The sequence below is a fragment of the Mustela erminea genome, chromosome 16 (genome assembly GCF_009829155.1).
Source record: "Mustela erminea isolate mMusErm1 chromosome 16, mMusErm1.Pri, whole genome shotgun sequence".
Classification (NCBI taxonomy): Eukaryota; Metazoa; Chordata; class Mammalia; order Carnivora; family Mustelidae; genus Mustela; species Mustela erminea.
Genome location: NC_045629.1, coordinates 61,009,356 through 61,036,597, shown reverse-complemented (window position 1 = coordinate 61,036,597; position 27,242 = coordinate 61,009,356).

Below are 27,242 nucleotides of genomic sequence, written 5' to 3'. Positions count from 1 at the left end.
TATTTTGCTACTTTTGGAGTAATAAGAAACTTCAGTAACTCAGAAAGTGATTTTTCTTTACTCTGCTAGAATATTTCAAAATCCAGCTGAAAGATTTACTCTAAGACATACTTGCATATATGAATATAAATCTGAAATGAAACTGCTTTAAATGTTTCTCTATGCTAATATAAGATTTTCAGCTTTAAAGAGGTTTTAAGGAGTCAAATACTTAAATGCTTTAAAGAAAATTTAAATCTCTCTGTAATATCACACAAAATCATGAAGAATATAATTCTCTTTAAAAAAATTATGTTACTTTTTTTAACTAGGTGGAGAGAAGTAACTTATTCTTTAAAAAAGTTAAAAACTTCATTCTTTATTAAATCTCCCTTTTCCACTGGAACTGGAGAGCTATGATTGGAAGGAAGGAAGGAAGGAAAACTAAAGAAAGAAAAAAAGGCTGCTTGGTCTAGATTTCTAGCTTTGTATATTAAAAAAATTAATGATCTGGTGATGCAACATGGGGGCTTAAGTGGGTAGGAGAAGAATAAATGAAACAAGATGGGATTGGGAGGGAGACAAACCATAAGTGACTCTTAATCTCACAAAACAAACTGAGGGTTGCTGGGGGGAGGGGGTTTGGGAGAAGGGGGTGGGATTATGAACATTGGGGAGGGTATGTGCTTTGGTGAGTGCTGTGAAGTGTGTAAACCTGGTGATTCACAGACCTGTACCCCTGGGGATAAAAATATATGTTTATAAAAAAATAAAAAATTATAAAAAAATAAAAAATTATTAAAAAAATAAAAAAATTAATGATCATTTACAAAAGGGAATGATATAAGATAGTTGTTTCCTTTTTAAAAATTAATTTTTAATTTAAATTCCAGTTAGTTAACATGCAGTGTAATAGCTTCAGGTATGGAATTCAGTCATTCCGCAGTTACATACAACACCCAGTGTTCATCACAAGTGCTCTCTTTAATTCCCATCACCGATTCAACCCATCTAACCACTCACCTCCCCTCTGGTAACCATCAGTTTGTTCTCTCTAGGAAAGAGTCTGTTTCTTCAGTTTCCTCTCTTCCTCCCCCGCCATGTTCTTTTGTTTTGTTTCTTAAAATCCATATATGAGTGAAATCATATGGTATTTGGATTTCTCCGATTGACTTATTTTGCTTAGCATAATATTCTCTAGCTTTATTCACATCATGGCAAATGTCTGGATTTCATTCTTTTTAATGGCTGGATAATATTTCATTATATATAGATATATCACATCTTTATGCATTCATCAGTTGATAGGACATTTGGGTTCTTTCTATAATTTGGCAAGAAACAAAACTAAAAGACAACCTACAGAATGGAAGAAGATATTTGTAAATGACAAATGTGATAAAAGGTTAGTATCCAAAATATATACAGAACATACAAAACTCAACACCCAAAAAGCAAATAATACAATCAAAAAATTGCAGAAGACATAAATAGACATTTTCCCAAAGAAGACGTACGGATGGCTATCAGACACACAGGAAGATGCTCAAGATCTCTCATCACCAGATAAAAAAACAGAACAAAACAAAACTAAAATGAGATATCACCTCACACCAGTCAAAATGGCTAAAAACAGAAAACAACAGGTGTGGAGAGGATGGAGAAAGGGGAACAGTCTTACACTGTTGGTGAGACTGCAAGCTGGTGCAGCCACTCTGGAAGTTTCTCAAAACATTAAAAATAGACACCCTACAATCCAAAAATTGCACTCCAAGTTATTTACCCAAAGGGTACAAAAATACTAATTCGAAGGGATACATACATCCTGATGTTTATAGTAGCATTATCTACAATAGGCAGATTATGATGATAGTTGATTCTTGTTAGGAAAAGTTCTCTAGTTCTTCAGGAGCCTGGGAAGAATCTTCTCAGAGAAACTTTACATCTAGCACAACTCTACAATCTGATTCAAATCCAAAATGCAAGGTAATATGGCCCACAATCTCATTTGTTGATTCTTCCCAGTTATTTCTAAATCTCAGGTTCTGTGAATCCCTCTAGCTCTAAATCCTGTAGAAAATTTCTAGATGTCTAAATTTGCTTAGTACCTATACCTTAATTTCTGGGGGGAGTTTCTGCCAGTTACCTAGCAACTAGAAGAATGTCCATACTGTGTGCCCTGGAAAAGAGGAAAGTTGTGGCGTCCTTATCTGAACACTTCTCTACAGATCACCTTTGCTATAACATTTTTCCAGAGAGGAAACCCCATAAATTGACATACCGAGTCCCTGTCCAGAAACCACTGAAGTCCACTCCAATTTTTTTCTTGTGCCCTTTTCAGTACCTTGTTCCTCTTTGTAAGATTCAAAGTTTGTTCTGTTTTAGACCTAATTATGTTAAATTGCCATAGGTACTTTTTTTTTTTTTTAAACAGGAAGGGAATTTTCCACCCTTAAGTTGTTTTCTTAGCTGCTTTTGTCTTACAACAGCAGCCATTCAAATCTAAAAATCACTTCATGTCTTAAAAAGACTGCTTTTAGACACTCTTTTTCTTTCATGTGTTTCCATCTTTTTTTTTTTCTTCCCGCAAATGTTTGCATTTTACACATCTTATTGAAAAATTAAGTGGGGGGATTTGGGAATAGATTTAAATGAGAACTTCTTTCTAATTACGTGAGAATTTACATTCATAGGGAAGGTTACTTTTTTGAGATATTAATGTACATTTTGTATTCCCTGCTTTAGAAGAATTGGAGATAAAGAACTATTTTGTGTGCGTTGTTTTGTTTTGTTTTGTTTTTAGTTTTTATCCCTTCTTCATCCAAGAAATGGAATATATCACTGTACTCAGTCACTTCATCACTTTGGGGCATTTGCAGAAAGTTCATAATTATAAACAAGATAGCCCCACTATAAGTAGATATATCTAGATAGATATATCTATATCTAGATAGATAGATAGATAGATAGATAGATAGATAGATCTCCCAATGGTCAGAGTTGCAAGTTACACAGCCAAGAGAAGTGTCTAATTCAGAGCATATAACCCCTTCAGCATACCAAGTTGGATAAGCATCACTGGGCACAGGTACCATAGTTAACACTGTCAACCCTCTCTACTACTGATCATTCTTTCTAAAACCTCTGACATGATTACTTCTGAGCAGCTGGATTTGACATTATATCACCAGAGGAGATTCAAGGAGAAGTCTACTTCTTCGAATTCTTGCATCTCTTTTGAAGTTGGTATAAACAATTTGCATTGATGGAGTTCACGTCAATGCCTACAAGAAAGGCAGGAAAACTGCATTTCTGACTTCAAACAAAGGAGACACAGTAATAAGTTCTAGACACATCTCACATTTGCATAGGATGTTTTCAAAATTATAGAGAGCCAAAAACTGAAAAAACATATGCTACAGTGGACCATTTTGACTGCTTAACATCAAAATACACCTCTAGCCCATCTCAAATATCCAAGCTACACAAAATACAATAACAATAGCCGTAGCAGTGCTCTGCCTAACATCATATAAAAATCTCTTCTGTAATTAAAAACATTCTTATTCTCCCCCCAAATGAGGGTCAGTTTCATGAAACCTCTTATTGAACAAAAACCTATAATCTCTGTATGACACCACCTTTTCCTAAATTTCACTCTTAGTTCTGCCTCAATATCCTATGTGGTATTTAGTAATCTCTATAATAAATTGCAAAATATACTAATATATTTAAATATATGTCTAGCATAGGATAGAAGAAAATGAATACACACTACCTTCTTCAGTTTTGCAATTGATTTTGAGATTTTATATATATTACTGTTTTCTCCACCACTTTCCATATTCGTTTTACCTTTGGTAACATCTCACTTGACTTCCGATTTTTGTGTGTGTGTGTCTTTTTTTTTTTTAACGTTGTGGATTGATCCAACTTTCCTTAAGAAGTACAGTCTTTGGAGATCTTACATAGGCAGTATTTTATTTTATTTTATAGATTTTATTTATTTATTTGACAGACAGAGATCACAAGTAGATGGAGAGGCAGGCAGAGAGAGAGAGAGAGGGAAGCAGGCTCCCCGCTGAGCAAAGAGCCTGATGTGGGCCTTGATCCCAGGACCCTGAGATCATGACCTGATCCAAAGGCAGAGGCTTTAACCCACTGACCCACCCAGGCACCCAACAGGCAGTATTTTAGTTCCATCTTTTCCTTGCTTATTTCTTGCTCTATTTTTTAGCATCTATTCTATTTCCTCATAAAGTCCAGGATCATATACCTACCAACATTCTAGCTCCTCTCCATTTTTTCCCCTCCTTTGCTTTTCTTCCAATGGCCCGATAAGCATGTAATGGAGAGGGGGTGATCTCAACTTCTAATCTGCTGGTAACATTCTAGGGTTCCTTGTTGGAAATACTCATTTTTCAAGTACTGAGAACTTGAACCGAACAGAAGCAAGAACTATGATAGAAAGAACATGGTTCATTAGATGTAATAGCAAGAGAAGCCACTCTCATTTCAACCCCGTGTTTGCTGAGAGGAGCTATTCTCATTTCCTCATTCCCCTGAGTGTGGAGAATCCGCATTACAGTCACTGATTCAGAGTGTCCTCTGGTAAAGAGAGGGCAAGGCTAAAGAAATGAAAACTATGTAATAATCTACTTTAGTCAATTAGATGCCATGCTGTACAACATCCCATTCTTTACTTTTAACCAAACTGAATTTGTGAACTAGTTGTTTAAATAAAGAAAATTCAATTAATTAATTTGGCCTCAAGCAAAATTAAAAATTTTATTATGCGTTGATCTCCATCATAATTTTTTTTGTCATTTCATGTAAAATAACAAGAACCTTTTTTTCCTGTGAAATTATTTTTACCCCTGGCATTGTTTTTACTCAACTTTATTATAAGCCTTCAAATGTAGGTGAGTTGGTGAAGTATGCCTTAGATAACTGTGGGAATTAATGAAACATGAGTATGTAGCAACTAGTAATAACTCAGTGGTGGTACTTACTGTTAACCTTCTTACTTGTACCTGAACTTACAGTGAACTCTCTGGGTTCTCAGTCCTAGAGCTACGTTTGCTTTTCACCTTTTCTATAAAAACCTTAGTGTAATTTCTGGTTTTAAAGAGCAGCCTACTTTATCATCTCTTTTTGATGTTTAATAAAAGTGCTCTGACAGTTTCAAAATTTAAAACATTAGGAAGATCTGTTTAGTTTTCAATGCCTTTCTCTACATGTTCACCCATTATCCCATATTTGCATTGTTTTAAAATGTTTCTTTTTACACGTTTAGCAAGTCATTGAACATGAGCCTAACAGGGATTGTGTTGGGAGAGCAATATTGTCCCTCTTCTTCACATGTATGCACATAATTTTTAACTGTGTTTGCAAAAGGTTTTTGCTTGGTATCATTTGGTGCTGACAGAGGATAAAGAAGATTCATGCACAGGAACTTTGAGCTCGGATACAAGGAAAGACAGGAAAATGTTGCTCCCTTTTTTATGCCAACAGAGAGAAAATATACATCTGAAAGCAAAGGATTCTCATTTATTGAAAAACCTTATTCCTACTGTGTTGTATCAAGGTCAAATGATAAGATTCAACACTAACCAGGAAAAGGTATAGTAACCGCATTTTGCCATAGAGCTCACTGGCAACCCCCACTAGAGCATGTTACCTAGAAAGAAAAAGGCTGTGGCTGTGGAAGAAAGACAACATCTGTGGAAGCATCTAGCATAGATATGGAGGCATAAAGTTGCAGGGTGTGTTCACATAAAGAAGTTGGAGCAGAAGAATGTGTGTGACGCTCCGAGTAGCTAAGGCCAAGAGAGCTTGGAGACACTCTGAGGACGGACGCCCTGATACTTTCTGTTACCATGGAAGGCTTAATCTGGTAGTAGAATTTAAGATTAGGGTAAAGGGACATTATTTGTAACACAGAGAAATATGACCTCAAGTCATCCCAGGTACATTTGGATCTTTTTCTCTACTAGAGTGTTAAATATTGGGAATAGAGGAATTTGAACTTTTTTTTTTTCTAATTACATATCCTACATGTTTAAACAAATCAACATATTAGTCATTTTTACTATAGATGGGAAAAGTCTAAGTAGCATTTTTTTTCTTGGTTGTTTCTGTTGTATTTGCATGTTCCAAATTTTGTTTAATGAATATACATCACTATTAAAATCAGAACAAAATCTTTATGTTCAGAAACTTAACATGAAATTCTTTTGATCCAAGGCTCTGAGCATTTTGACATATAGGACCAAAAGAAGTAGAGGTTTGGGGATCAAATATGCAATTCAGTTGAAAGATTTGTTAAAGAAGTTCAATTTAAGTAAAGGAAGCAGATGCCGTAGTTAAATTTTGTATCGTATATTTGTTGTCAAGTACTTACTTTAGTGGCTACATGCATTATCTAAATTATATTTACAAGGAAATACTTTACAGTCATCCACAAATTATCAAAAACAAAACAAAACAAAACGAAACCAAAAAAAAAAAAAAAACTCTTCCTCAAAAAACACAGAGCCTTTTTTTTTTTTTTTTTTTTTTTTTTTTATTTCCAGCATAACAGTATTCACTATTTTTGCACCACACCCCGTGCTCCATGCAATCCTTGCCCTCTATAACACAGAGCCTTTTAGTAAGAAAGTGCTTTGGTACATTTTTCATATCTCAGCTCAAAGGTGCCCTCCTCTTGGAAGCTTTCTTTGATTGCTGCTATCTTGTTATAATGCCCCTCCTATGTGTTCTAGAGTTTTTACCAAAGTCTCACTACATTGTAGTTGTTGCTTTATGTCTTTGCTTCCCCAGAAAATTGCAAAGTCTGGGATGGGTCTTATACACATTGGTGTCTACAGTACCTAGATCTGTGTTCATTACCTATGGCAAACAATCCACAAATATTTAATACATGAAAGAATGAATGCTTTCTGAATTCTCTTATTTGATTACTAGACACTAATGAGTTTCTGCATCTAACTTCTGACAAAATAATTATGTTTGAAGAATACTTTAGACTTCATCTTTGAATTTTACAAATATATTTTTGGAAACAGAAAATTGAGGTGTCCTTCATTGCTCAGCATAAGAAAGAAAGACTCATGAAAAGTGAAATTAGAAGTTGGGTAATACAGAGACTACTACTTTTTACTTATTTTGTATTCTATACATATGCCTAGACATATTGCTGTAATACTACGTCTCAATAGTAGCTTCTGGAAAGAAGATCATGGTGGGGTCAATTGGATTGCATGTGTAATTAAGAGACTTGTCTCAATTCTTCCCTTCATGTAAACATGGCTGGTGAGTTTGCTGAGTTTACCAATCTGACATATAAAAACAAAATTTAAAATATTTCACAAATTATGCATAGGAATGGCATTTCCTCATAAGACTGAGTTTTAAATTCAGTTTTGTGGAAGTCCTAATTTAATATAGTGTATTCAAAGCAGAAGATGGAATATCCAAAATTTCTAATTTCCATAGTAACCATTTCTCATACTATGATACTTTCAGATTTTATAAACAGTTTGTATTTGCCTGCATTTAAAAATAGAATTAACTCAAATTGTATCCAATAAAAGTCAATTCACTTTGCCTTTTGTAAAGAAGTCAAATAATTGTCTAATAAATCCATAATTTTCTCATCACCTGACTCCAATTTCCACTATAATATTTTCAGGGACCAATTTCCTCTATTACTATCTATTTCCTGTGATTTTTATTAAAATCTATTATTACTGGAAAAACCTCTGCTAGTCAACCTTATATTTTCTGATCCTCTAATTAACTTTGTAACCTGTATGCAAAGTATAACTCTTCTCATATTATTCTTTTATGAAGGTTCAATACAATAATGACAACGGAGATGGTAACTCAACAGTAAATATTTGTTCAGCACCTGTTACATGTCAAGTGCTATGCTATGTTTTGAATGTAATCTGTGAGCCTATGTGAAGTCAATGTCTTATATCACAAGTTTTGTGCGATCCATTTATGGAAATAGATCCATAGTAAGTATATAAGACGATTTCCAAATGTATCATAAATGGTCCTGCTTTTTCTGAGTTTATGAGAGACTATTAAAGATGCTTATTATGGTGTAATTATTTTATGCTTCTCCTATTAAGAGGTAGGAACTAGGTACTCTCCCCCATGAATCTGTCACTGCTTTAACCAATAACAGACAGTAGAAGTGACAGAAGGTGATTCCTTTTTTTTTAATTTGGCAAAGCGATCACAAATAGGCAGAGAGGCAGGCAGAGAGAGAGGGGGAAGCAGGCTCCCCGCTAAGCAGAGATCCCGATGCGGGGCTGGATCCCAGGATCCTGAGACCATGACCCATGCCAAAGGCAGAGGCCTCAACTCACTGAGCCACCCAGGTGCCCCCAGAACGTGATTTTTGAGGATAGGTAAGAAAAAGACAGCAGCTTATTCATTTATCACTTACATAAGCTGTCTGTAAGAAGTCTTTGATGTAAGAAGTCAGAATACTCTGAAGTTAATATACCGTGAGAAAGCTCAGGCCACAGAGACAGACTGTAAGTTCTCTGTTCAACAACCACAGTGGAAGTTCCAGCCAACCTCCGGCATCAACCACCAGATGCGAGTAAAGACACCTCCAGATTGTATCAGTTCCTGGCTACAAAATCATCTGCATGCATTGATGTTAGGCAACTTCCCTCAGCAGTTTCCCATGGGCCTGCACAGTAGACTTACAATGTGTGCATGATGGCAGGGACAGAATTTATGAAGTAAGTATGAACTAGGCAATGTGGGCATTAAACCAACTGCAGAGATCATATGCATGTGAAGCCTGCCTTGACCATACACTATTACAGAGTCAATATATTATACTCATTGAGAATATGGCTACAGGATCTACACCACTAAGCTTTAATTAAATTTTATTAATTTTTTAGCTGTTTGACCTTAGACATATTGCCTACTAGCCCTCTGCCTCAGTGCTTTTGTCGGCACAAAACAATGGTAGAGGTATCTAATTGATGGAGTTATTTTGAAGAATGAAAAATTAATACATGTAAAAATCATAGAATTATGCCAGACTTTAGTTAAGTCTCCAAAAAAATTAACTATTATTAATTTTACAAGAAGCAACTATTGGGGTTTGAAAAACACAACTGGTAAGTCAACTCTTGTGAACAGTCCTTATCACACCATTTCCATAAAATAGTACATTTTATTTGACATTAGCCATTTTTGGTTTTTTTTGAGAACCACTGATATGAGGGAAGATCAGAGCACACCGAGCAGCTTCCATGTTTATATTATGGATTTATATTAGTTTCGCATTTAATTTTGGAGACCATATTAAGATCAGTTCAATAATTATTTGTGAGTGACATGACATCCTATACGGAAAACCTTAAAGACCCCATCAAAAGCCTGTTAGAGTTGATAAACAAATTTAGAAAAGCTGTAGGATACAAAATCAATATGCAAAACTGTGCTGCATTTCTATACACTAATGATGAACTAATGATGAACAGAAATAGAAACCTGGAAAACAATTACATTTACAACTGCATAAAAAGGAATATAATATGTAGGTATAAATTTAGCCAAGTTGGTGAAAGTCCTGTATATTCAAAACTACACAATATTATGAAGGATTTGAAGAAGACACAAATAAATGAAAAGATAGTTCATGCTCATGGATTGGAAGAACGACTATTGTTAAATGCCCATCCTACCCAAAGCAATATACAGATCAGTGCAATCCTATCAAAATTCCGATGGTTTTTTCACAGAAAAAAAGAAAAAACAAATAATCCTAAAATTTGTATGAAAGCGCACACACACAAAAAGCCAAATACACAAAGCAATCTTGAGAAAGAAGAACAAAGCTGGAACCACCATTCTCCCTGATATCAAACTACATTACAAAGCTACAGTAACTAAAATAATATGACTTTGTCATAAAAACAGACATATAGAAGTCAATGGAACAATATAGAGAGTATATATACATGGCCAATTAATTATAACAAAGGAGCCAAGAATACACATTGGGGAAAGAACAGTCTTTACTTTTAAAAATTTTTTTAAAGATTTTATTTATTTATTTGAGAGAGAGAACATGAGCAGGAGGGGGAGGGGCAGAGAGAGACAGAGAGGCAGGCTTCCTGCTGAGCAGGAAGTCAAATGTGGGGGATCAATCCCAGGACCCTATGATCATGACCTGAGACAAAGGCAGATACTTAACTGAGTCCCCCAGCACCCCAAGAACAGACTTTTCAATAAATGGTGTTGGGAAAACTGGATAGCTGTGTGCAAAAAAATGAAACTGGACAACTGTCTTACACCATATACAGAAATTCATCAAAATGGATTAAAGACTTAAACATAAGACCTGAAAACATAAAATTCCTAGAAAGAAAACATAGGCAGTAAATTCTTTGACATAGGTGATGACTTTATGACTCTGACACCAAAAGGAATTGCAACAAAAGCAAAAATAATTAGGTGGGACTACATCAAAATGAAAAGCTTCTGCACAACAAAGGAAGCAATCAATAAAATGAAAGGTTAATCTACTGAATGAGAGAGATTATGTGCAAACCATGTATCTGGCAACGGGCTAATATCCAAAATACATAAAGAAGAACTCATACAACCCAATAGTAAAAACCAATCCAATTAAAAAAATAGGCAGAAGATCTGAGTAAACATTTTTCCAAAGAAGACATACAGATGGCCAGTAGGTACATGAAAAGATGCTTAACATCATTAATCATTAAGGAAATGCAAGTCAAAACCACAAGGAGACATTATCTCACACCTGTTAAAATGGCTGTGATCAAGAAGACAAGAAATAAGCACTGGCAAAGATGTAAAGAAAAGGAAACACTTGTGCACTGTTGGTAGGAATGTAAACTGTTGCAGTCACTGTGGAAAACAGTATGGAGGTTCCTCAAAAAATTGAAATATAGCTATCATATGATCTATCAATTCCATTTCTGGGTATTTATCCAAAGAAAACAAATGCACTAATTTGAAATGACATATGCATTCCCATGTTCAGTGCAGCATATTTATAATAGCCAAGATATAGAAATAATCTAAGTGTCTATCAATGGATGAATGGATAAAGAAACTGATATACACATATATACACAATGGGACATTATTCAGCCATTAAAAAAAAAAAGAAATCTTGCATTTGTAACATGTTGAATGGACCTCGAGGTTTTTATGCTAAGTGAAATAATTCAGAAAGAGAAAGATAAATATTGTATGTTTTCTCTTATATGTGGAATCTAAAACAAGCAAACAACAACAGTTAAAAAAAAAATTTCATAGATACAAAGAACAGATTAGAGGTTGCCAGAGGCAAGAGGATGGGGGGTGGGAGAAATGGGTGAAGGGGGTCAATGACAACTAACTAACTAAATCAATAAATCTCATTAAGGAGAAAAAAATAGGGATAGTTATATGAAAATATTTTCATGTGTATAGAATATAGAAATATTTATTAAATGAAACAAAATACAAAACATACAAAACATGAATTCAACTATAAATTCTGTTTGTGAAGGCAAAGAACAGAGTGGGGGAAAAAGCTGAATGAATATATTTAAGGGCTTTATTTATTTATTTGAGAGAAAGTGAGTGTGCGTTCATGTGTGCACATGAGTTGGGAGAGACAGAGGGAGAAAAAATGTGAAGTGGTCTCCACACTCAGTGTGGAGCTGGTTGGGGATGAGGGGCTTGATCCTACTACCCTGAGATCACAACCTAAGCCAAAACCAAGAGTCAGACACTGAACCGACTGAGCCACCCAGACACCCCTGAAGGAATGATTGATTTTATAGTTGAATAATGAAAGAACTCGTACAAATTAAAAAAATAATATTCAAAGAAAAAAAAACAGGCAAAAGACATGAAAAGGCACTTTCCAGACTAGGATTATAAAGGGTCTATATGTATATATATTACATATATGTAATATATAATCATGCCACATATATGTGGCATGATTATAAGGAAAAAAGAAACAACCTCATGACTTAGGGCAATCCAAAATAAAACTACATTAATACATGCTATTTCTTGGACTGGTATAGGTTTTTTTTTTTTTTTAAGATTTAATTTATTTATTTGACAGATAGAAATCACAAGTAGGCAGAGAGGCAGGCAGAGAGAAGGGGGAGAAGCAGGCTCCCCACCAAGCAAAGAGCCTGATACGGGGCTTGATCCCAAGACCCCGGGATCATGACCCGTGCCGAAGGCAGAGGCTTTAACACACTGAACCATCCAGGCACCCCATTTTGTTTGTTTTCTTAAAAAAGCCTCATAATAATATACATAAATAAGGATGGGGAGCTAAGCAAATTATCATACAATGCTATAGAGAATATATATATTGGTATTATTATTTGGAAAGCATGTGTGTATTAGCTAGTATTGTAGAATATATGTATAGGCTATCCCTTAGTGATTTTACCACTTGGTATAAAGGAACTGAAATACAGGTACACCAGAAGAAATGTACAATGAAAATCATTGAAACATTGTTGGTAATAATCACATACTAAAATAATATAAAAAAGTTCAACATGAATACACTAAATGCATAACATATATTAATATAGTGGGCTACTGTACAAAATAAAAAGGAAAGAACTACAGGTATGTACCTATACGGATAAATCCATATTATATTATTGAATAGAAGAAAAAGCAAGTCAAAAATATACTGTCACTCATTTTATGTTTTTAAAATAAACAAAATTTAACAATGCAATGTTTAGAGGTGCAGAATTCCCTCTTCTTCATTTTTTTTAGATGAGTTTGAGAAATATTGGTATTAACTTTGCTTATTTTCTTAAAATTTCAACATTTGGACTTGCATTGCCTACATGTTCTTGAATGTGGTCTCCTTTAACTATTACAGCCCGTAGCATATTAATCATCTGATAATTCCAACATCTATGACTTATCTGAATCTGGTTTTGATGTCACTCTGTCTGTTCAAACTATAGTTATTTGATTTGTTTTTGCCTGTTGGTATATTTTTCTTGATAATACTCTGTAATATATTATAATATTTTCTTGATAGCAAAAAATAGCGTACAGAGTAAAAGGACTGCTATAAAGGGGACTTTAGGAATGTGGTGGTGTCGGGGGAAGGAAGCATTCTACAGTCCTACACTTAGTTTTTTATAAGACTGTACATCTGATTGTAGTCTTTACAAGTGCCTCTCAGGTTTTTTTTTTTAAAGATTTTTTATTTATTTATTTGAGAGAGAGAGAGAGCATGAGAGGGGAGAAGGTCAGAGGGAGAAGCAGACTCCCCATGGAGCTGAGAGCCCGATGTGGGACTCGATCCCAGGACTCCGGGATCATGACCTGAGCCGAAGGCAGTCACTTAACCAACTGAGCCACCCAGGCGTCCCAGGTTGTTTTTTTTTTTAATGTCCCATATAAGTAGGGCAGGATAGCTAGAATCGACTGGAATTGGGTATTTCCTTTCCCCTAGGTCAGTCAGGCTATGATAAAAGCCCAGACTCAGGGTTAAACAGTTTCTGCTGAGGGCAGACCTGGTTAAGAACAGAGTGTTCTGACAAATTTCCTAATGGCTCCTTTTCCTCTTCCACAGCTGGAAGTGTGAGGGGATTTTTCTAAAAAATATATATTCACTGTGAGAATCTTCTGAAGCTTCAGGAGGTATAATTCACAAAAGTGTGGGGGCTCTTCAATGACTGGGTCCCCTTGGAGTTTTGAATCTCTCTCATTGTCCACCCTGAGCCTCCAGCTTTTCATCAATTACGGCTCAGTTTCCTTTGCCCTGGCGCTGCTTCCCATGGCTGTTTCTGCTTGTGGGTTTCTGCTCTGGTAAGTCGTAATCCTCTGTATTCCTTACAGTCTTTCTAAGGGAAGGGGCAGCCGTTTACACTGGGATCTCCCTTTATTTATGGGTGTAAGAAGAGCTGTTCAGAAGAGCTGTTTCTCTGTTCAGATTTTTACTTGTTAGGATGAAGTACTGACTTCCAAGTTCTTTACATGCCAGACTGGAAACTGTGATTTAATTTTTCACTTCATTTCTTTTGATTGTCAAATAATGTTTTGTTGTATGAATACACCAAATTCTATTTAACTATTAATCTGTTAATGGACATTTGGATTGTTTCTGCATTTTGGCTATAATGCACAATGCTGCTAGGAACATTTGTGTATATTGTGTGTGTGTGTGTGTGTCACTACATTTTCATTTCTCTAAGAGTGGACTTGCTCAGTAATATGGTAACTCTATGATTGTTTTTCAGGAACTGCCAATCTGTTTTCAAAGTGGCCGCACCATTTTATATTTCCACCAGCAGGGAATAAGGGATCCAATTTCTTTGCCAACACTTGTTCTTTTCCTTTAATTTTTAAAAAATATTTTATTTATTTTGAGAGAAAGAGAGTGAGAGAGATAGCATGAGCGTGGAGGGGGATTGACGTGCAGGAGGAGAGGGAGAAGCAGGCTCTCCCCTGAGCAGGGAGCCTGAGGTGGCGCTTGATCTCAGGACCCTGAGATCATCACCTGAGCCTAAGGCAGGTGCTTAACCCACTGAGTCACCAGGGCACTCTATTTTTTTTTATTATTATTATCTTAATTTTTATTAGAGACATCACAGTTTATGTAAAGGAGTGCTTCATTGTGACTTTGATTTGCATTATTTTTTTCTGATGGCTAATGATGTTGAACACCTTTTCATTTGTTTAATGGCCATTTTATACCTATCTTTAGAGGACCGTCTATTCAGATCCTTTGTCTGTTTTTTTTTTTTTTAAACATGATTATTTCTTTTATTATTGAGTTGTAAGAGTTTTAAAAGCATTCTATATGCATGTTTCTTATTGTCAAGCAGAGTACTGTGCACTGGTTATCAATTCCAGGGAAGGACTCTCAACACTTCCGGTCATTGCATCTTTATGTCGGAGTCCCAAGGAAGACAAACACAGTCAAGCCCTGGAAGGAACAAAGCTGTACTTTCATAGAGAAGAGACTGTTCAAGATCAGCCTCAGTAGTGTGTACTGGTCCTCCGTAACTGCTTCAGGAACCACTGCAGGAAGGTCTCTTCCTGCAGCCAGTGCAAGGCAGTTTACATGTGCACACCCTTCTCCCACCAAAGGGAAGGACTCTGTATCCTCCTGGCAGAGGATAGACACAACTGCAGGGTTGGCTAGATGCTATATGATCTACATGCTTTGAGCAGAGACCGGAGAACATTCATTGAGCCTGAAGCAGGGGAAGATGTTCCCACCCAACATGGTAAGTGCAGCACAGGTTGTGTGAACTCTTTATCTCTTGGTAAGGAAGCGTTCCAAAACCAGGGCTCATTTTTATGTGGATAAGTGGAGATCTGAAGACTAATGAGACTGCCTTTCCTAACACTTATTACTTACAATTTGATAATATTTTCTCCAACCCTGTGAGTTTTCTTATCATCTTCTTGATAGTTCCTTTGAAACACAAAAGTTTTTAATTTTGGTGTCTGATTTTTCTATTTTTTCCTTTGTTGCCTTTGCTTTTCGTATCCTATCTAAGAAACTAGTACCTAACCAAAAAGTAGAGATCATTTATTATCTATGCAGTTTTACCTTTTTCTGAATGTCCTATAAATGTGATCATATACTCTAAAGAATTTTCAGACTGACCTCTTCCACTTCTTAGTATGCATTTAAAACTTATCCCTGTCTTTGTGTGAGCTGATAATCTTTCCGTTTTATCACTGAATATGTTCCAGTGTATAAATGTACTGCAGTTTTTTACCCATTTGCTCATGGATGGACATCTTGAATTACTTCCAGTTTTCCATAATGATGAACAAAACTGAAATAAACATTAGCATGCAGGTTTTTGTATGAACATATGTTTTCAGATCAGTTGGGTAAATACCTAGGAGCACAATTGCTTGGTTGTTTGGTGAGACTATGTTTAGCTTTGTGAGGCACTGCCAAACTATTGTCCAGGGGATTTTTTGCTATTTTACATCCCTTCTAGAGATGGCCTTTTCCTCCTTACCAGGATGTGATATTGCTGGGTTTTCATTGTTATTTTTCTTTCTTTCTTTTTTTTTTTAAACCATTCTCATAAGGCCATAGTGTTCTCCATATTTAATATTTATTTATTTTTTACTGTTGCTGATAAGGGCAGAGCAAGAGCCACATTCAACCTCTAATCAGAGGTTTTCAAATTGTGCTTAGCCGCAAGGAGCCAAGTCTGTGTAGGAGCTGCCTTACAGCGGTGAGTTTCTATATAGAAGAAAGTGTTACTGTAATAATTAAAAAAAAAAAAAACCCAACACCCATTCAGTATAGAAAAGCATTCTATGAATTCTGTAGCTCAGAGGCAGAGTTTCTGCTTTTTCTCCTCTTAGCGTATTTCTATTCTCACCAAACCCTTAACCTTGGCCATGATTCTTGCTTTCCTTCACACATTCATTTTCTATGCAGGTTAGAGTCATCCTTTCTAAGATCTTCATGCAACACATTGTTAACCAGTGTTAATAATAGCATTCTTTTATCCCTCTCACTCTTTGATCTGAGATGGAGTACCACTTTCACCAAGCACATACATACTTTGTGTACCTCTAGCTTCCTTCTGAACATCTTGATCTTTCATTTATTCTTTCTTGAAATTGCTTTTGTCCTCTTTTGTCCCTCCCTTCTGATAGTCATTACATGTTCCTCAGAAAAAAATGACAAATATTAGACAAACTCGGTAGGTCCCTGGCCTAGTGCTCACGATGACATCCTCTCCTGGGTATCAAGTTGTTTTGAATACAGTTTGTGATTCTGTATAGCCTACGTATTGTGTCCAAAGCTGCCACAGCAGGCATTTCACTTGTTCCACGTTTCCTGACACCTGAGGTGGGTGAGATCCTTTTGGCTGACCTGGCTTCCTCATTCTCTATATACTCTGATGATTCTCATAAAACTCAACACTGACTTAATGATTTGAGCTAGTCGTGTATGTGGCCCAGTCCTCACCATTAGGCAGAGCAACTGCAAAAGAGTAAAAGCAGAGATGCTTGACAGATATTCCAAATTATCTCCTTCTCTTTTTACCTCTTCCTTTTCCTGTCAGCCTTTGGCCTGCCAGTCACACAGACACAGCCCTGACATTAATCAGTGAGCAAAACCATAATAAATAAGCTTAGTATATCACTCTGTCTGTTAGTTAGAGCTGCTTGTATTCATACTCAAATTTAAGTCAGTTATTACCCTGGAGTAACAATTTATAGACTTTTGCTCAGTGGTCTAGAAAACAACAAAAAAGGCCCATGTTTTTGTTTTATGCCCAACAAATAACCTTTAGGGTTAGGGTTATAATTTCTGGGTGGAATATTTAACATAATTACATTCATATTCAATGGGGAATCTTTTAGAAAATCACTGCTTGGAATGCAGTTCTATAAATGTTGTATCTTGAGCCAAATTAAACACGTAAAATGCCAAGTTCTCAATCTAAGGAAAACGTTCCCATCTGCTGTAATTATATAGAATGAGAAAGATAGTGAATGTATTCCCATTTACTGAACACAAAAGAGACACTTATTTTAAGACAAATCGTTGGGCTTTGTTGGTTCAGTTAGTGGTGTTTTCACTTAATCAGAGTAATGTGTACATTTACCCAGTGTTATGTATTAGGTAGTTAACTATCCTCACATTTTACTAAGACCTTATAAATGTTCTTGGCCAGAGGGAGAGTGCAATGGCACACGATTCTTTCTGTAATCAGTTAGAAATATACAAACTGACAGCTTCCTTTGGTGACAGGTTCCTTGGGACTTAAACATTTTTCCAGTGAGGTAAAAAAGTAGTTTTACTCAACTCAAAACTTCTACTGAAGGGAATTTCTACTTAAGGAATTTCTACTTAACTTAAAAACACTGACACATTTTCTCCAACATTTCTTAATTCTGAAGCAGTATATGTGGTGCACATTTTTGTAAATGCTTTCTGAATTTCTTTGATAGACAATCCATGTTCCCATAAAAGAGAAAGAAACAAACTATGATCAAATTCAAATACTACTTACTCATGAAAAGAGTTATGTCCTGACTTCACTAAAAAAATAAGAGAAAAGAAAAGCATTGCTCATCATCCCTGAAGTAGGCCTCATATTGACACATTTTCTGTATCAAAATGAAGTATGGATCCCAGCAAATCCATTCTATTTTACTCTCAATGCCACTGGGCATTTCTCATAGCAATCTTAGCTACCTTCAGTAAATTGTATTTTCCTACACACGTATTTCCCTCTTTCATACTATAAAATACATTATTCATGTGTATGTCTAATTCTATTACTGGGAAAGGTAAGTTAATTCTTAGAGTTATTGATTTTACTGTGTCAGACATATGTTGCTCTTTCTTTTTGTGACTAAAACAAAAAGATACACAAAAGAAACAAAAAAGTCAATATTTTTCTTTAACTATGCTATTTAAAAAATACATTTTTGCTCATAGACATGCAGGAAATTAGATAGAATTATATGGAAACCAAATGTTATAGGCTTCTTTCTCCAATCAGCTTTTCCTAGCCACCAACAGTCTGCTTCTCTCTACAGGTACCACACCTGTGTCTTTCAAGTCCTCATTGCATTATGCTTAATTCATTTATTATAACTATTAGGGAGCATTTGGTTTCTACCATATTGCTAGCTTACTAAGAACATTTGATTTTATTTTTTATGTTAGAATATGTGGTCCCAAGTATTAAAGAAAGGATATAAATGCTCATCTTATTTGAGGTGAATTTTACATCAAGGAGCAAAGGACTACATTGTTCTAGTTTCTTCTTTAGATTGACTCACACTGTTTTTTTGCATGACGCTCGTTTATTGGGTGTTCTTCCTCTCACCCAGTGTGGATGGCTTTGAAAGACCAGAGAAGATTACAAGGAAAAAAAGTAGAGAGAACACAATACATATAGGTTTGGTCTAACCCAAGGAATAAATACAAAAAGCTAATAGTAATTTAATAATAAAAGTTCCTATTTACCGGGTGCTTACCATGACGTAAACACCTGTGACACCTGTCAGAAATGATACTAATAATGACCTTCTTACATAGGTACTTTAAGAGTGAGAGCATGTTCTCACTACTCTCCTTTCTTTACTCTCCTGCAGCAGACACAGGGGCTTACTTGCTTCTTTGTTTTTGAGACTTGTTACATTTCTCCTGGAAGAAGACTGGGGTTCCCAACTGCTCTGTGCAAGACCTATAGTTTGGGGCAGAAAGAAGTACGTTTAATTTAAGGGAACTGTCAGCAACCAACATATTAAGCTCAAAACTCCAAAAAACCTCCAAGGAAAGAGATTTGGTACAAAGTAAGAATGGGAACTTCTGGTTGGTCCTTAATCAAGTGAGTTTAAGTTTCCATGATGAGTTAGTGAACTTAGACAATGCAGATTTTTTCATTTTAATAGTTTGTACATCCTGTGCATCCTGCCCATTTTTAGAGTTGTGCACTTAAGTGTTACAGATTTGACAGGTGACTCTAACAAATGAGACCTCAACTGCAGGTGAGAGGTTATTTTTGTACAGATGACTGGCTCTTTTTATAAGGTACAGGGCTTCATAGGAACACATGAACTTATCAAAAGTAATGTTTGTGTGACTTATTATGACTTTGAACTATTTAAACATAGTCCTTAAAATGTGTATGTGGGTGCTGAGATTTTTTTTAGTAAGTGGCTAATTCTGAGGAAAAATTTAGGATACCATGAAAAAAATAAATGAAACAAGAAAATGAAACAATTATTTGCTACTTTGGGCATGTGAGTGTGTGTGTGTGTGTGTGTGTGTGTGTGTGTGTGTGTTTTCTATCCAATATGCAGGCAAGTAGAGTAAATGGTTTGTGTGTCCAGGGGAATTAGTGTGTGAGGCTCTGGATTTTAGGTAGTCAACAGTGCTGGAGTAGCTGAGTGAAATTCCATTCATTATCTATGACCAAACCACAGCAATATGAAGGACTGTCTTTATCTTCAAATAGCTTGTCCATGGGCTCAAGAGACATTCATTTTCTCACTCTAGATTCACGTTGGCCTTGGGTTGTTTAGTTACATACATTGGAACCCTGACCATGACTATGGAATTTGGAGACCTAAATTTGAAAACTAGTCTTTGAAAACTAGTCTTCATTGGCTTCTAAGAGACCCACTGCAAAAGTATCAATGACAACTTCATTTCAGAAATCTGGTGAAGATTATTCTCCAGCTGATGCATTTTCCAGTAGATAAGGGAGAAACCTACTTTAAAAGGCAGGTTTCATATATACACAAGCCATTTTATACAGAGTAAAGGACATAGGGAAAGATTTGTTCAAAAGAGAGTGGGTACTATATTAATAGACCAATTTATGCTCAATTCAGCTTTTGGAATTTCAGAAACATGGAGAGTAAAGAGAAATAAATATTCAAATTAAGTGGTTTCAAAAGCCATATGAAAAGGAATGACATCTCAGGTAAAACCTGCTATTTGGGGTCTTGTACCCTTCCAATTTATGAAAGCTGCTGGAAGGCAGTCATTCCTTAATTGATGCTGTCTAAATATTCTATGTATGATAATTAAATAATGACAAAATTAGCATTTTCATGGACGATTCCCTCAACTGTATTGAAGCATATTGGTTATAGGCCCTAGATGACTAGCTAAAGGGCACTTATTATTTTTTTAATCTTCTACCTGTAGGAAAGAAGAGTGTTACTGCAGCTTTCTTATTGGATGAAAAGTGAGCACAAAGTGAAATAGTCATAAATTTCAGGAGTACCTCTGAAAAAGAAAGCCTTTGTTTTTAATTTTTCCTCCAAACTTGGACATCTGCTTATCCATCAGCCTACCCCTGTATTACTTAAGCAAAAAAAGGGAGGGGGCATTTAGGAGAAATGATATGGTAAGGCATTCCCAAGGAGATGGGAGAGCAGCACCTCTAAATTCCAATGCATGAAGTCATCTTCCTATTTTTCCTGTCTCCATTTTAACCAACCTTGGAGGGACATGTACAGAGAGGGAATGGAAAACATTATGTGAAAGTCAGCCCAAGACCGTCTACTCCTCTTTAAGTTACCCATGTTGAAGAAATAGAACCCTGGGAGAAAGAGGGAAGAAAATGTCCCTACTACCCAAAACATCTAGAGAAATTAGCCATGTAAGTTTCCCGCCCCCCCCAAACTCTGATAGGCATTCTTTACAGAAATAGAAAAATAACCTTAAAATTTGCATGGAGCCACAAAGTACTCCAAATAGCCAAACCAATCTTGACAAAGAAGAACAAAGCTATAGGCTTCAAACTTTTTTTTCTTTTTTTCTTTTTTTTTTTTTAGTATTTTATTTATTTATTTGACAGAGAGAGATCACAAGTCGGCGGGGGATGGGGGGAAAGCAGGTTCCCTGCTGAGCAGAGAGCCCAATGCGGGACTCGATCCTAGGACCCTGAGATCATGACCTGAGCCGAAGGCAGTGGCTTAACCCACTAATTCACCCTGGTGCCCGGCATCACACTTCTTGATCCCAGGCTATACTCTAAAGCCGTAGTAATTAAAACAGTATGATGCTGGCATACATAGACCAATGGAAGAGAATAGAGATCTGCAAATTAAGCCCGCACATATACAGTCAACTAATGTTCAACCAGGGAGCCAAAAACACCAAATGCAACTAACAGTGCTGGGGAAATTGATAAACACATGCAGAAAAATAAAATCTGGTACTACTCAGAAAAGTTAGCTAAAAATGGATTAAAGAGTTAAACATAAAACCCGATACCATAAAATTTCCATAAGAAAACATAGGGAAGAAGCTTCTCAACAGTGGTTGTTATAATGATTTTTTGGATAGGACACCCAAAGCACAAACAACAAAAGCAAAAATCAACATGTGGGACTACAACAGGTGAAAAGGCTTCTGCACAGAAAAATAAAACTTGACAAGATAAAAAGGCAACCTAAAGAATGGGAGAAAAATTTTATAAACCATACATCAGATAAGGATTCACACCCAAAATAGATAAAGAATTCATATAACTCAGTAACAAACAATCTGATTAAAAAATGGACAGAGGAATTAAATAGAAATGTTTTTCAAAGAAGACATCCAAAGGGCAACAGTCCATGAAAAGATGCTCAACATTACTATTTATTAGGGAAGTGAAAATCAAAACCACAATGAGGTATCACACACTGGTTACAATGGTTATTATCAAAATGACAAAACATAAATGTTGGTGAGGATGCGGAGAAAAGGAACCCCTTATACAATGTTGGCGGAAATGTAATTTGGTTCAGCCACTACGGAAAACAATATAATAATTTCTAAAAAAATTAAAAACAGAATCACCGTATGATCCATCAATTTCAATTCTGGGTATACACCTAAAAGAAAAGAACAGGATATTGAATAAATATCTGCATGTTCATCTCCCATGTTCACTGCAGCACAATTCACAATAGTCAGGATATGGAAACAACCAATGTATCCATCAAGGGATGAATGGATAAAGAAAAATATGGTACTCAACCATAAAAAGGCCATCCTGCCACTTGAGACATGAATGAAACTTGAGGACATGCTAAGTGAGAAAAGTCAGATAGAGATAGACAAATACTGGATGGTATCACTTACACATTGCATCTTAAAAGGTCTAACTCATATAAACAGAGACTGAAATGATGGTTACCAGGGGACGATGGGGAGGAGATAGGACAGATGTTGTTTAAGTATACACACTTGAAACTAGTAGTAAGTACGTCTTAGAAATCTAATGCAAAGTAGATTGAATGTACACAATATTGTTTTACTATAATCATCAAACTTGCTTAAAGGCTAGATGTTAATTACTCTCCAAACTGAAAAAGAATAATTATGTGACATGACAGATATGCTAATCATCACTACAGTGGCAATAATATTATAATATATAAATTATATATGTATATATAACTTGAATGTTATATGTCAAATACATTCTGATATTTAAAAGAATTAAACCTTAAATCAATGTTCTAACATTAACACCTCTCAGATTGAAAAATATAATGAAAGTGCATCTATAGCCAAGGCAACTGCAAATTATGGTTTTAAAAAGGCATTATCTAGCAGTAAATTTTGATATGGTGTAATGGGGTAGCAATTTGAACAAATAAGCCATTTGTGTGCATATCTCAATGAGTTGAGAGATCTTAATAACCAAAATACTCTGGTGGAAATTTATAATGGGTCCGATTTTGCATTAAAGTCAAGTATTCCATTCTGTATAGAAATCAGAGGGAGCTCAAAAACAAGGAATTACTTATTTGAATTTTGAAAAGGGTGTAAAGGGTTGATGAGGATAAAACCTAGAAGTTGATCCCTAGAGGAACGGCAGATGAAGGTTTGTGTGGTCCTAGGATGCAAAGCAGCAGTAGAAAAATGGAAGAGGAGAAGTATCTGGGGTTAATGGTGGGCAATATTAACAGGAATAATATATTTTGCACTGTGTGTGAGATATTAAGGGAAAATAAATATTGAGTATCGGTTAGTATCCAAGAGATTCTAAGCCAAATTCTTCTACTCATTTGTCCAAAAAGGGAGATTCAAAATATATAATTGGTGGTAGCAGATTTTAAACAGAAAGAAAATTAAGTTGGGATTCAGGAATATAAAGGAATTAAAATGAATTATTTTGCATTGACTGTGTGCTAAGGGTCATCCAGGGGACCTTACATAGGTAATGATCCTGAAATCCTAACATTAGCACTATAATGTAGGTAGGCATCATCTCTCCTGTGCAGATGAGAAAACTATAACTCAGTTGTTTTAAAGGCACACCCAATCTCATAGATCATAAGTGTATGGTAAAACTTCTGTCTATACACTCACCAGAGTAAAACACAGTGGCCCTAAATTAGAAAAGCATTCCTAAAAACCAAAATGACTCTATCCAGAATAACAGATTCTAACAAATTCTATGATTAGATAGCCAAGTGAAGTGAATATGCAATGCTTTTCTCAGAACTTGAAAATCTGTTAACAAGGTTCTACTTTTTCCTGCTGGATCTTTTGAAATCGATTCCAAATAAGGAGGCTGAGAGAAACTAGGCAAAATTTAAATGGCACACTCAAATCAGAGACCACCCTCCCAACTCTGTGACTCAGGTGACTGCAAGCAATACTTAATCTTTTTTTTTCTTTGATTTTTTTTTTTAATTTCTTTTTAGCATAACAGAGTTCATTGTTTTTGCACCACACCCAGTTTTCCATGCAATACGTACCCTCCTAATACCTACCACCTGGTTCCCCCATCTTCCCACCCCCCGCCCCTCAGATTGTTTTTCAGAGTCCATAGCCTCTCATGGTTCACCACCCCTTCCAATTTCCCTCAACTCCCTTCTCCTCTCCATCTCCCCATGTCCTCCATGCTATTTGTTATGCTCCACAAATAAGTTAAACCATATGATAATTGACTCTCTCTGTTTGACTTATTTCACTCAGCATAATCTCTTCCACTCCTGTCCATATTGCTACAGAAGTTGGGTATTCATCCTTTTTGATGGAGGCATAATACTCCATTGTGTATATGGACCATATCTTCTTTATCTATTCGTCCTTTGAAGGGCCTCTTGGTTCTTTCCACAGTTTGGTGATCTTGGCCAAGCAATACTTAATCTTAATACAAATCTTTGCTATAGCAATTTCCTCATCTTTAAAATGGGAATAATCACCCTACGTAACTCATAGTCATGTTTAGCTTACAAAGTGTATTTAAAGTTCTGATACTAGGTTTACTCTCTACAAATATTAAGTAACATTATTGCAGACTAACAGACAAATGTCCTATTTCTTAAAAAAAAAAGAAAGAAAGAAAGAAAAGGTTTATTTATTTATTTTAGAGAGGGATAGAGAGAGAATGGGGGAGGGGTTTGGGGAGAGAGAGAGAGAGAATCCTCCAGCTGACTCTCCACCGAACCTAGAACCTGGACTTTGATCCCAGGACCCTGAAATCATGACCTGAGCTGAAATGAAGAGAGGAAGTGGTGATGCAACATGGGGGCTTAAGTGGGTAGGGGAAGAATCAATGAAACAAGATGGGATTGGGAGGGAGACAAACCATAAGTGACTCTTAATCTCACAAAACAAACTGAGGGTTTTTGGGCGAGGAGGGTTGGGAGAAGGGGGGTGGGGTTATGGACATTGGGGAGGGTATGTGCTTTGGTGAATGCTGTGAAGTGTGTAAACCTGGGATTCACAGACCTGTACCCCTGGGGATAAAAATATATGTTTATAAAAAATAAAAAATTTAAAAAAAAAAAGAGTCAACTGCTTAACCTACTAAGTCACCCAGGTGCCCTAAATGTCCTATTTCTTATAAAGTACTCAATTTCAGGACTTTTGGAAATAAATTAACCATTCCTTTTTCTAAACTTCGGATTATATAAATTGTATAACATGTATACATGTTAATTCTGTAGTAATAAGTAAAGGAAAAAGACCAATTTTGAATGTAAAAGTAAGCATACTTTTTTCAGTATGTTTTTTCAGTTTTTCAGTTTCAGGTCAAAACAAAACAAAACAAAAAGGAAAACTTATGGCAAAAATATCTCTAAAAAATATTCTAAAAAAATTGTTAGATATTTTTTCTTACAAAAATTAATAAATTCTCTTTTAATAAAGCAGATGGACCTGCCTTCCATTTTCTCTTCCTACAAACTTTCTTTTATGATATGTATAGAGCACAGGAATTAATCAACATTAAAAAAAATCTTGCCATTGCACATCATTTATTTGTAACTGATAATAGCTTTCTTTTTGTGAATTTCATTTTTACCAATGGCAATAAAACATGCTGTTTAAAAAAATAAGTCATCCAATCTCTTTCATTCTTAGGATAGCTTCTTTTTTTCCCCCAAAGATTGATTTTATGTATTTATTTATTTATTTATTTATTTATTTATTATTTAGTTAGTTAGTTAGTTATTTGCGGGGAGAGTGAGAAAGAGACTGGGGGAGAGGCAGAGGGAGGGGAAGAGAGGATCTGAAGCAGAATCTTCACTGAGTGCAGAGCCCAACACCGAACTTGATCCCAAGACCCAGAGATCATTATTGGAGCTAATACCAAGAGTCGATCGCTTAACCAACTGAGCCACTCAGGCGCCCACTTAAGATAATGTCTTAATTTTACTTCTAGCAAACGTGAATGTTTTAGTGTCCAGAAACTTGGATATTTTTCTTGAAGTTTAACTCATGGCAGCTGGTGTATTCACCCAACAGTCTTCAGCCCAATAACACAACAGCTATCATTAGGAGTGTTTCCAAGCATCCTTGTAACACAGTATTTTAGTGAATTTATATGTTACTTGCTTTGAAGAAAATTGTAGAAGAGATTTCTTCCAGGGTTATATATGTGTAGAATCCATAAGATATTTTGGTGAATGTTTTTAGAATCTTCTTTGGAAGGGAAAGAAAACATTTCCTTAGTGGAAGCTGTCAGAAGTAGTTAAATTGACTGAACAAAATTTTAAAGTGATTAAATATTTATTACACACAATAGAAACAGAAAAAAAGAAAAAAATATATATGTGCTTGTATTAGTGCAAACAATTTAATTTGGGATATTATTAGGATAATTTAACTATCTTATTTATGTATTATTTACATAAGGGAAGCCTCACATAACCTTGAATGCTGTATTTCACTACTGAGAATTCGGCTTGAAATTTCCTACCGATTGGGAAGACATGTTCAAAGAAGTAGATCTAATTCAAATACATGAAGATATTGAAATTTGTGATTCTTTGTGGAATCTTCTTTTTACTTGATAAAGAATCAAGTAAAATCAGTGAGTGCCTAATTTACTCCCTTTTTTATTAATTAATTCAACAATTATTGAGCAACTTCAGCATCCCAAGCATGGTTTTCTGCAGATAGTTAGATGGATTATGCAATCATTATTTCAAGAAACCCACAGCCAGTGGTAGAGAGGACTAAATAATATAACACATTGATTAATCCACACTGCTCTTTGGAAATCTGCGTCATTTTGCTTGTAAAATAGTGGCTGAAGAAGCCATATATAGATAGCTTCCTAGCCACTTTGGTTCTGGTTTGTATTGCACCAGTTTCAGTTTGTTCACTTTCTGAAGAAGTGCTTTCCCTCCATTCTGTCCTATTGGGACCTGCAAATTTTCTAGACTGATCTTCAGATACGCTCTAACCTCACTTTGAGAAAGAAAGATGAGTGAACATCAAAGATGTAGGA